Genomic DNA, 11,109 nt, shown 5'->3' on the forward strand with positions numbered 1-11,109 from the left:
ACAATTTAGGTCTAGTACTGAACAGTCAATATGGAGTACTGACTCATGGATGCATCTGCTTAACTCCTGTTTAGGGATAAAAAAACTGATTTTACAATATATTCATCAATGAAGTCTGTTTCATTTTAAAAGCTCTCCTCTCTTAAAAAATGCTTAAAAATTGTGACTGTTTTGTTTAAACCAAATGCAACTAGAATTGCAGAAGCATCCTTTAAACTTTCTGAATTTCCCACTTCCCTGTGCCAGTGACTTATGACTAGACTTCCATGGCTTCAGTGTGGTGCTGGTTTATGGGTCTCATCCATCCCAGATATAACTTTATGGCCAGAGTATGTTTAGCTTCAAAGCCTTTTCTGACCCCAAACTCCAAACTAGCTCTGTGTTTGCATACCATGCTGCCCACAGTGCAATGTGGGCCAACGTGTTAACAAGACTAAAGGTTGCCATATCTTGACACATTAACATACTTTTTGTTTGTACCAAAGCCCAAAGGGATTTCAGTTTGAGCATTCATGTGAAAAACCACAACGCCTTAATCATTGTATTTTTAGAGCTGCTGCTCCCAATATTCAGAATCGCACAAGAAAAGACAAGTCTGATGGATTCAAAATACACCACACAGCCTCCAAAGAAAGGCCACAGGCGAAGCCTTCGAGGGACTGCATTCCGTTGGGTCACTGAGGAATGTGGACAAAGCTTTGCGCCATGACAAACTTGTGTTATCGGATCATTTGGCAGGTCTGAAGTTCTAAACAATGGACATCCAAGCGGTCGTCGGTACAGACCGACTCTGAGCCACAAGGCATACTTCTATCTCTGTTCCTCCTCTTTAGATCTGAGACAGATACTGTCCTGCGGTGTTTACTGACGAAAGAACACTGCTAAATGGAGCTGTGGTTCACCGATCTGTAAATATGGCCCTTGCCAGCCAAATTGTTCCCCTTGTTGACAGTGGTTTGGGCCTGAAGCTCTATCTTGCCCAGAGAACACAGGCTTCCCTTGGGGGTGGTTTGAGACCCGACAGGGGGTACTTAGACAAAATAGATAATGCCTATCCACCACTGACACAGAGCTGGCAGAGGTAGAGAGAAAAGGAAAAAGAGATGGATGGATGCTCCAAAAATAAATGAACAAAAAGTGTCCAAAAAGAATCAGAGACGGCCAGATAGCTGAGCTTTTCCTCATTTGTGTTTTCTGTAGGCGTAGAACTTCAATCCATGTTATCCAATCAGTGCAATTTAAATTTCTAAAGACAGATGTAAAGGGTTTTTGCATGGATCAAAATTTATAAAAGCTCAGTTGCTCTTTCTTAAACAAAAACTTCTGCCTAAACAGAGACAAGAGTTGTGCATTTAAGGGCTTTCCTATATCCACGCTTATTGTAAATTTTTGATGTTTCCCAGAGGGGAAGTATGATGATTTCCATTGCATTCAGCAAAGCCCACAACATGCCGTTTTCTGTTCAATTTGTGGTACCATTGATTTTATCCATGTGGGGTTTGCAATCCTGCAAGCCACTGGTCAGGTAGTTTAAGCTCTCAGCCTGCAGTGATAGTTGTGAAGTACAGACACAGCCTGAGTCGTGCTGCCTACTTTGGCGGGCCTCTTGTTTTTAAATTTGGAGTTTCTTCAATCAAAGCAGTCAATCACAAGGTTTATTTACTTAACAATATACCAGTGATTTTAAATGCATAATTATAGCCTCACGAGGAAAAGTGGGGCTGCCAGCCTCGTCTGCTTCACCCTATACCATACACAACAACACATAAACATTTATTATATACATTATAAAACCTATCTTGTGTGGGTAGGCTGTGGTTAAAAGATAAGGTGAGGCTCTCTCTTTCAAACCCATTGTCACACAGGCTGAAGAGGATATGACTCATATTTTCATATATTTCAGTCATTGTTAGTCCTATATTTACCTGGAAGGCATCCCACACATTTTGGAGTGCTTTACTTGCAGTGTATGTTTTTTTTTTTAATCTGGTCTTGCCAAACCACCTCTGTCTTCACTCACTTGGGATTCACTTCTACAGTGCCTTGGATCAGGAATGAACAGCCATTTTCAAGTCCAGCCACAAATTATCGGATTAAGGTCTTGACTTTTACTTGGCCACCCCGGAACATTCACCTTGTCTTTAAACCATTTCTGTGTAGCTTCACTGTATAGACCATTTCACTGTCTTGCTGGAAAAATAAATTCTTGTTCTTTTAAACTGAATAGGATTGTCCCCTCAGACTTTCCTTTATTTTGTCACATTCATTTTACCTTCTACCTGTACTACCCTCAGCTGGCTGCCAAGAAGCATCCCCACTGCATGATGCTGCCACCACTGTTCCTTACAATGGAGATAGTGTGTTTTTGGTGTTACGCAGTGTTTGGTTTCTACCAAGAATAGCGTGTAGTCTGATGGCCAAAAAGCATCATTTTGGTCTCATCAGATCAAAGAACTTTCTTCCACTTGACCATGGAGTTTCCCACATGCCTTTTGGTAAACTCTAGTAGAGATGTAATATGAGTTCTCTTCAACAGTGGTTTTCTCTTTGCAACTCTCCCATAAAGCTTTGACTGGTGAAGAAACCAGCAACAGTAGGTATGCAGAGTCTCTCCATTCTCAGCTGCTGAAGCTTGTAACTCCTTCAGAGTAGACCTAGGTGTCTTGGTGGCCTCTAAGACTAGTCTCTAGTCTTGTATGGTCACTCAGTTTGAGAGGACGGCCTGATCAAGGCAGATTTACACATGTTCAAGAGTCCTTCTAGTCCCTGATGAGGATTTAACTAAACTTTGGGGGCACATGATCAATTACTTGGCATTTTTTTGTATCCTTCCCCTGACTTAAACTTTTCATTAACCTTTTCTCTGAGTTGCCTGGAGTGTTCTTTTGATTTCAGGGTGTAATGGTAGCCAGGAATACTGATACCTAGTGACGGGACCTCACAGACACAGGTGTCCTTATTCTTTTCAAAAACAACATAAGTCATGTACTTACATGTCTACAGTCATCATGTTTAACATAATTCCTCAGTAGCTGCGCACGGCATCTCAGTTGCGGCTATGTAACGTGTTTTGGCCCGTAAAGATGTGACAGACAGAACATTCATCCAATCACATTTCAAGTTATTTTTTCAAATCCTCTGCCCTTTCCCAAACATTTAGTATTGAAGGTTTTCCAGATGGATGTGTGAAACAAATTTAAAGCATGCTTCAAATAAGCATGCTTTTTACAGTTCTGGTAGCTTCTACATGACTCCTGTGTTGTAGAAGTCCTAAAATGGAGACTTCAGGAATGTAAGTGAACCTGTTCAGTTTGGTTAGCTATTTTCAAGGTTGTGCTTAAGTCAATTCAACAGGGGCAGAAGAGAAGACTTTTGGAAATGATGAAAAAAAAAACAATCTTCTTGGTTATTGAGTGTTTGGGTCTTTTCAAGCTGCTGCTGTGCAGTAAAATTCTGCAATGCTGATAGTGGCTACATGCAGAGGATGCAAGCTGGAGTGATTCTAGTGCTCATTTCTGTGTGCCTGTTTCATATGCAGGGCACAAGACTATCACTACTTCTGGGAAAATTGAATGGTGTAAAGATGTGAGTCTACATGGGAAAGTTTATAATTCTGGGATCCAATATCTCCATCCAACACACCTCTTAGAGCCTTTTTTGTAGTTTCCTTAGAATGCATACATTTAATTTGCGTTATGGTTAATCACTAAATATCTTCTTTGTTGATCAGCTGACCATGCACACATCATAGCAAATCTGATTATTTAATTATGTATTTTAAATCCCTCTTCCTTTGTATATATTTTCAATGCTTGCTCTCATTTTGATGAGTAAAGTCAGTGAAAAGAGCAGAGCTATGTACCTACACAACAGACATGTATGCTAGTCAAGGTTGTGTTGAATCTAGATGTTCCCTTCAGATAACACAACCCCACATAACACCCTCACACCCACATACACATCACCCTCCCAGCTGAATGACAGAGACACAAGATAGTTCAGGGAAGCTGGAGCGATAAGTAAACTTGACAAAACAAGAGAAGGCGAGAGTGGCTGAGAGAGCGAGACAGCCAGACTGGGCGAGAGAGAGAAAGAGAGAGAGAGTGTTAGAGATATCCAGCAGTGCCAGCCGAAAGAGGATCAAGGTGGTTTTGGATGAGTTTCAGAGGTAAGCTGCAGTTAAAGCTCCCAGCTTGGACTGCTCACACGCAAATGCCAAGCCCCACCGCACACATCATGAAACACGAGACAACATTCAGGTGTTTGGTGACAGCAGAGAGGACAGCATCCTCTGTTTGGGGTTTGCTACTAGAATGTTAATCTTGCATCCTATGCACTATCCTCCCACACTGTGGAGGAAATCTTCTCAATATTGCACTTTGCGTCTTTTGCAACTGGTCCATTACCTGACATACGTATTTTGCCCTGCAACCAGTGCCTACAAAAAGTATTCACCCTCTCAGATATTTTACCATTTTATGAATCTTATAAATTAATCACAGTCATTATAAATTACCTTACTTTTTCAAATTAAAAAAAAAGAAAACACCTCTTTGATGTCAAAGTGAAAAAGATTTCTACAAAGTAATGTCAATCAAATTAAAAATATGTAAGGTTAAATAAGTCACTGCAGAAATATACACCATCTATAAAGTGACTGACCTAATTCAACAGAGGTTCAGCCAATTGGTGCTATTAGTCTCAGTTAGTGAAATGGGGATTATCCGAGTGCAGTGGATGTGTCTCATGTGGTTGTAGTATAAATACACCTGTGTCTGGAAGGTCCTGTCACTGATCATTAAGTTTTCCTGGCTACCATTACACCCTAAAGACAAAAGAACACTCCAAGCAACTCAGAGAGAAAGGTTATCTAAAAGTTTAAGTCAAGGGAGGGACAAAAAATTCTAAGGCACTGAACATCCCTGGAGTTTATGTAAATCCATTACCAAGGAATGGAAGGAACGTGGCACATGTATAAATCTGCCTTGATCAGGCCGTCCTCACAAACTGAGTGACATCCCATCTCAGCTTCAGCAGCTGTGATGGGAGAGACTCTGAATACGACAGCTGTTGCCTGGGTTCTTCACCAGTCAAAGAAGAAAGGTCTGTGGTCTACTCAGACCAAAACGGTGCCTTTTTGGCCATCGGACCAGATGCTTTGTTTGGCAGACACCAAACACTGCACATCACCACGACCACACCATTCCCATTGTGAAGCACGGTGGTGGCAGCATCATGCTGTGGGGATGCTTCTCAGCAGCTGGCACCACAAGGCTTGTAAAGTTGGAGGGTAAAATGAATGCAGCAAATAAAGAAAAAACTGAGGGGACAATCTTACTCAGTCTGCAAGAGAATTATGTCTTAGAGGAAGATTCATTTTTGAGCAAGACAATAACATGAAGCATACAGCAAAAGCTACACAAAAATGGTTAAAAGACAACAAGATGAATGTTCTTGGTGGCTGAGTCAAAGCTCAGACCTTAACACAATAGAGATTTTTTTTTTTTTAATTCCAGTGTCAAGATATGCAAGCCTGATTGAGACCTATCCACAAAGAGTCAGGGCTGGAGTTGCAGCTAAAGTAACATATTAGAAGATGCTAACATAGCTTTACCAAAGTGTGCTAAAAGGCCCAACAAAGCACAAGATTAATCACAAATTTAGATTTCTTCTTTTTTTAAGATTTTTCTTTTATGCTTTTCAATCTACTTCAGTCTCCCACTGCTGCATCTGTGGCATGTGAATGTGTATGCATGTGCATGATTTAATACTGGTGGCAACTGTAAATAGCTGTGTATGAGGTGCAGTGAATGGGTGAGAAAGGGTCAGCGTGACCTGTGCTGTAAAAAGCACTTTGAGTTGTCAGATGACTAGAAAAGACATGTGTTTAACAGTCTGAATAAAATAGGGCCAGAGCTCATGGATGCTGTGAAAAAGAGATACTTGTTTGTAAATGTCACAACCTCTCTTTACTTTTATTCAAATGAACAAGAATTCTGAATGTTTCCTCATGAGATCGGCAGCATGTACAGTGTTGTAAAATCTAAAGATGCTAATAGTTTAATCTGATAGTGTGATGTAATGTTCTTGGATGTCCCTGTGACCTCGCATACGAGAGCAGATAATAAATCTTTAAATCTTCAGAACTTTTAACCTAAATGTTTAACATGATGATAGCTTCTTAATCACTGAGAGCCTGAAACCAGGCCATTTGACCCGTTCGTCTCCATCATTCACCCCTCGGTCATAACAGGAAATGAAAGTGAACGATCCAACTAGCTTCTCTCACTCACACTTTCTTTCTCCGTGTTTGAGCCTCTATCTGGCACCGGGTTCCAATGTTTATGCATTTACTGAGATTGCTGGCGGGATTGTCAGAGAAAAAGGAGGGTTTATTTTTTTTTTCTTTTCTCTCTTTCTTTTTTTTCCTGTGCAATCTCTTGCCTTCAGAAACCATTAATGCCCATTCAACATCAACATCAAGGCACAGCTTTGATGTCTATTCTGGCAACAGACCTCTTTCTTTCTCTGCTGCCTGCTGCTCTCTCTCTCTCTGTCTCTCTCCTTCTCTCTATCCCCCTTTATCCCTTCCTCTTCCCTCCGCTCACTCTTTACGCTTTCAGTACAATCAAATAATTAAACGGATTGTCGACAAAATGATTTTACCTGGCAATTAAATATGCAAAGCAAGTCGGCGAGCGGTGTATGAGAAGGCGATTAAAAAGGGGCCCACTGCAAATCTACAAAGGCTTCAGCAGCACAATAGGCAGCAGCCCCTGCCTGCCTCGCACACTAGCTTAGCCTGGGGAGTGACTGGTGCCTCTTTATACCAGTCTCACACAGCCATGTTTACAATAGCCCCAACCATGCTACGCCAATTACCACAATGCAAGAAGAAATGAATGCCAATGTTTGGGAAAAAGACAGGAATGAAGGTAGATGTGTATGACACATACAAGAAAAGCTGCCAAAGAAATCAAAGTTTTACCTCAGAAAGGCTCTCCATTGATGAACAGATTCAGGGAAACAATTGTTTGCTTTGCATTCAAATTGAACTTTAAGGTGTTGAAAGTCAAGTTTCTGTGAAAGCATGAACTTCAGAGCTAGTGTATAACCTGCATTGCACTTCAACAAAGCACCTATTAGGACTGGAATGCCTCAGAAAGGCTAAGAGGAGATAGCTCAGAGGAAAGGGGGGGCAGGAGAAGCAGGGCTCCTGATGTGCAAGAGAGGGAATGCGACATTCAATGTCCATCTATCAACGCTTCAGTGGGGAAAAATGCAAGCAATTTTCCTGGATAGGTTTCCCTTCAAAGCCGGAGCCCCAAGAGGCTGTAAAAATAGAGTTGGGGGGGGAGCCGTGGAGGGTGGGGGTAGAAGGGTGGAGGGTTACACCTGCCCCGTTCCAGGCAGTTCAACAGAAACTCGCTGGTTCAGCCTGATTAAACCCAACGCATTGTGAAGTTAAAACCATACAGGAATTGATTTTAAAGCTTGGGAGTATGCAATGCATTGATTATGTGTTGAAGTTTTCACCGCACTCTGCCTTTGATGAAAAGAGTCTCGGAAATTAATCTGCTATTTGTGATGTTAGAAATACAAACTGTTCCGAGATGGCTGCAGTAAAGTCACTTTTAAAGAGAAAAAGAGTGTGTTTTTGATTTGAAAATGAGAAAAAAGACTACAGAATCGCAGAGATGTGACAAGCATTGGCGGCTCGTCTGTTTTTCGTTTCCTTTTTTTTGGGCCAAATTGCCAGGAACAGCTAGCAGGGGAGAAAGAAATGAGAAAATCATTTTGTGGGAAGTGAAAGCTTGTCAGTAATGACTGTTATCTTTTTATGTGGCTACCTCTGCTTTTTGCCAATTGCAAGTTTTTTTTTTTATGTCGACAATTTGAATTGAGCCGTACAAGTGAGTGAGTCTCGGTGCAGCAGACAGCTCCCGCTCTCCATCACTAAATTATTTTCTTGTATTAAACAAACCCCCCACCTTCCACCCCCACCCTCACTCGGCAGAGCTGAAATAAAGCCAGTTAATTGAGGCAAACATGGCTCGGCCCTCTGATAGGGGATGCAGGGTGCTTCATTAATGTTTGTGTTGACTGTCAGAGAGTAGCGCTGGTCCTCACTGCTCTTTAATAGGACCAATTAGCCCATGCCCCCATTTCCATGCTTAATGTCTCCAATTTAAGTGCTGAATACAGAACGCGCACATTTAACCACTGAGGGACTCTAACGCATCAAAAGGTTACAGGCTTTTAGAGATTCCTGTTTACGCAGACAATTAGCAGCAGGCATTCATAAGTTAAGCTTCAATGACTTTCTTAGCAACAGCCTTTCCAGAGACGGTAAACAAAGACTACATGAAGTGCATGTAAGAGTGAAATTATGAACACTTGGTTCAAATGAATTGTCACATCTCTACCCTCAGTTAGCGCCTCCTTCATAGTAGCGACTATAACAACATTTTATGTTCTTCATTACTGAGAGAGACATGAAGGTTGCACAGAAAGCTGCTAACTGTCAGGAATAATCCTCTCCTTTATTTAACAACGGGGTCCATAGACCTATCCTGTCACTTTCAGTACATTTCATTTCACTATAGCATTTTGTCAAGTGTGATCTTCTCTATCCAATATTTCTTGCCATGTAGTGAGGGTGAAACATTTAAATTGAGCAGCTGATCCTGATGTTGACTTTAATTTATCATGGAGAAGATGATGTTTGAATGGCACTCAAAACGCGACCCTGAGACGTCATTGAACGCTGTTTGTTGACTGGTTTTTAGGAAGTAAATCTGCAGTTTTCATTTTTTTATTGTTGAGTATCTAACTTGCTTCCCAGACCAACTGCTTTCTTATGTTCTGTATTTGAACTGTTTGTTGGTATTGTGGGTCAAATTAGTGTCACTTTTTAAATTTATGGTGTGGCTTCTATTTTTCTAAATCTAAATGTGAGATAATTCCTTGTTCCGAGCTAAAAAATGTATGATGATCACATCTAAACCATGTATTTCAAAATAATCACACGTTCTCCTTGTTTGTTAAATTGAAACTGTGTGGTTTGCCTGTATAGTTTATCACCCACTTCTTTATAGCTGACTTTACCCACCCCCACTATCTTATATCTAAGAAAAGCTAAGCCCCCCAATCAGGCCCACATACATTTGATCTTGAAAAATGATCTATGTATAAACTAGCTATTTATGCAATGGCATAGTGGGGCCATGCAGAAACAAAAAAACAATAAAAAGGATCTGTGACTTTTCAGAAAACACTTATAATTCTCAAATTTAAGAAGTGGTTAATATACAAGAAAAAAAGTTATTTTAAAAGTCGTAAATGAATGTGAACCAAAACTTTGGATTTTGGAGATCATAAAGATCTCCAAAGAGAGTTGAACTGTTTTCTGTCTAAATTTTTTTCTTTTTCGTAAATTTACAGCTTTATAAATTCTGAAATTTTTAGTTTGTTTGGGACTTTATAATCCCCAAAATTTTGATTATTCTTCCCCAGAAATTTCCACACTTTTGGTTAAAAAATTAACAGCTCCTCTTCATTTTTCAAATCTTTACATGTGGCTCCAATACGCCATTGTACATTACGTTTCTAATCATGATTTTAAAATCATATATTCACATTAGTTTTCTACTACAGAGCAGACAGAATCCTGCGCTCCCCTTAAAATCTTTGGTGCCCTGAGTTGGGAACCATTGCTTTAATGTACCATCAATATGTCTCAATCACATTAAACTATATCTTATTTAAGTGTCAAATTTAGCAGAAATTCTGACTTATTTTGGCTGTAGTTATGATCATTGCATCTGTAGGCCATTTTTGACTTTCACTTGCCAAGACAACAGATGCTACACATTTTTGAAACTCCCATAATTCAAATTAAGTTTTTTTCATAAATGGTGTTTGCAAAGAGCGTGGTAGAGAACAATCGGCGTTTTCTTTTGGCCTCTAGATTAAAGAAATACATATCCATGATTAAAAAAAAACAGGTGACTATCAACCCAGGACAGACTAAAGTCCATGTTTGTTATTTCTAAATAATTTTCAAGATAAAACACTTCTTTATAATCCCATTTTTTATGATATCATGAAGGGGAAGGGGTAGATTCGTTTGTTTTATTGAGTGAAATTAAGGGTTAACAACTCTGACAGCTTAGCAGAAATACTGATTCCTAGATATTTTATATCACCTGTGGGGATGTGGTGAGGTGATAACTGGGCTGACATGGCTGGATGGTAGGTTTGGACCAGTTAACTGAGTACTTGTAGAGTTCTTGATATGATTTTATGATGTTCAAACATTCATGCAAAGATGGGTGAGGAGGAGGAGTAGCACATTATCTGCTTGAACAGAGATTTTCTATTCTGTGGTGGAAGTTTTCATGCCTTTGATTTTCTGTTTTTTTTTTTCACATGGTGCCAGGGAGCGGTTCAATTAAGAAATACATTTTTAAAAAAGCTCCATAATGAATGTATGATTTCTAATCATGACTAATTGCATGCTTTGTCCTTTCAGCACACTTTGGTTAAGTCACTGTAACTTCTCCCTACACCAACAGACATGTAAAGGAAGTCCACCACTGCTCCTAAATATCTCATTTCACTTAAAATTAAAAAAACCTAATAAAAAGCTCAGTGGACAGGTCAAGAGTAATATGAACCTCATGTTACCAAAGATTTACTTTCCTTTTTTCCCTTCAAGTCAATAAAAACTTCCATTGTTTGTGGTTAAGTTCATGTCATAATCTTCTATCTACCTGAAGTTCCTTATTTTCTTTGATAATAAAAGCAGGTCTGCATCCAGACAGGAAGTCAACTTCTGTAAGTTTAAGATAGTACAAAAATCTAAATTAAACAAGAGCAGCTTTGAATGCTAATAACAGAATTTCAAAGTGTGACACAAAGAGGTTATTTAAGATGATCTACAGAAATTCTGAGATTAAACACAATTCAACATTTTACTTGTGTGATAGTCTTATGATAAAGAACCAGAAAAAAAACAGGAGTATGTTTCTTAAGATCAATGAAATAAGCAAATTCCAGCACACAACTTTCATTTGAAAAATATAAAACTTTAATAAAGGCTACATC

Source organism: Cheilinus undulatus, linkage group 4, assembly GCF_018320785.1.
Source record: "Cheilinus undulatus linkage group 4, ASM1832078v1, whole genome shotgun sequence".
NCBI lineage: Eukaryota > Metazoa > Chordata > Actinopteri > Labriformes > Labridae > Cheilinus > Cheilinus undulatus.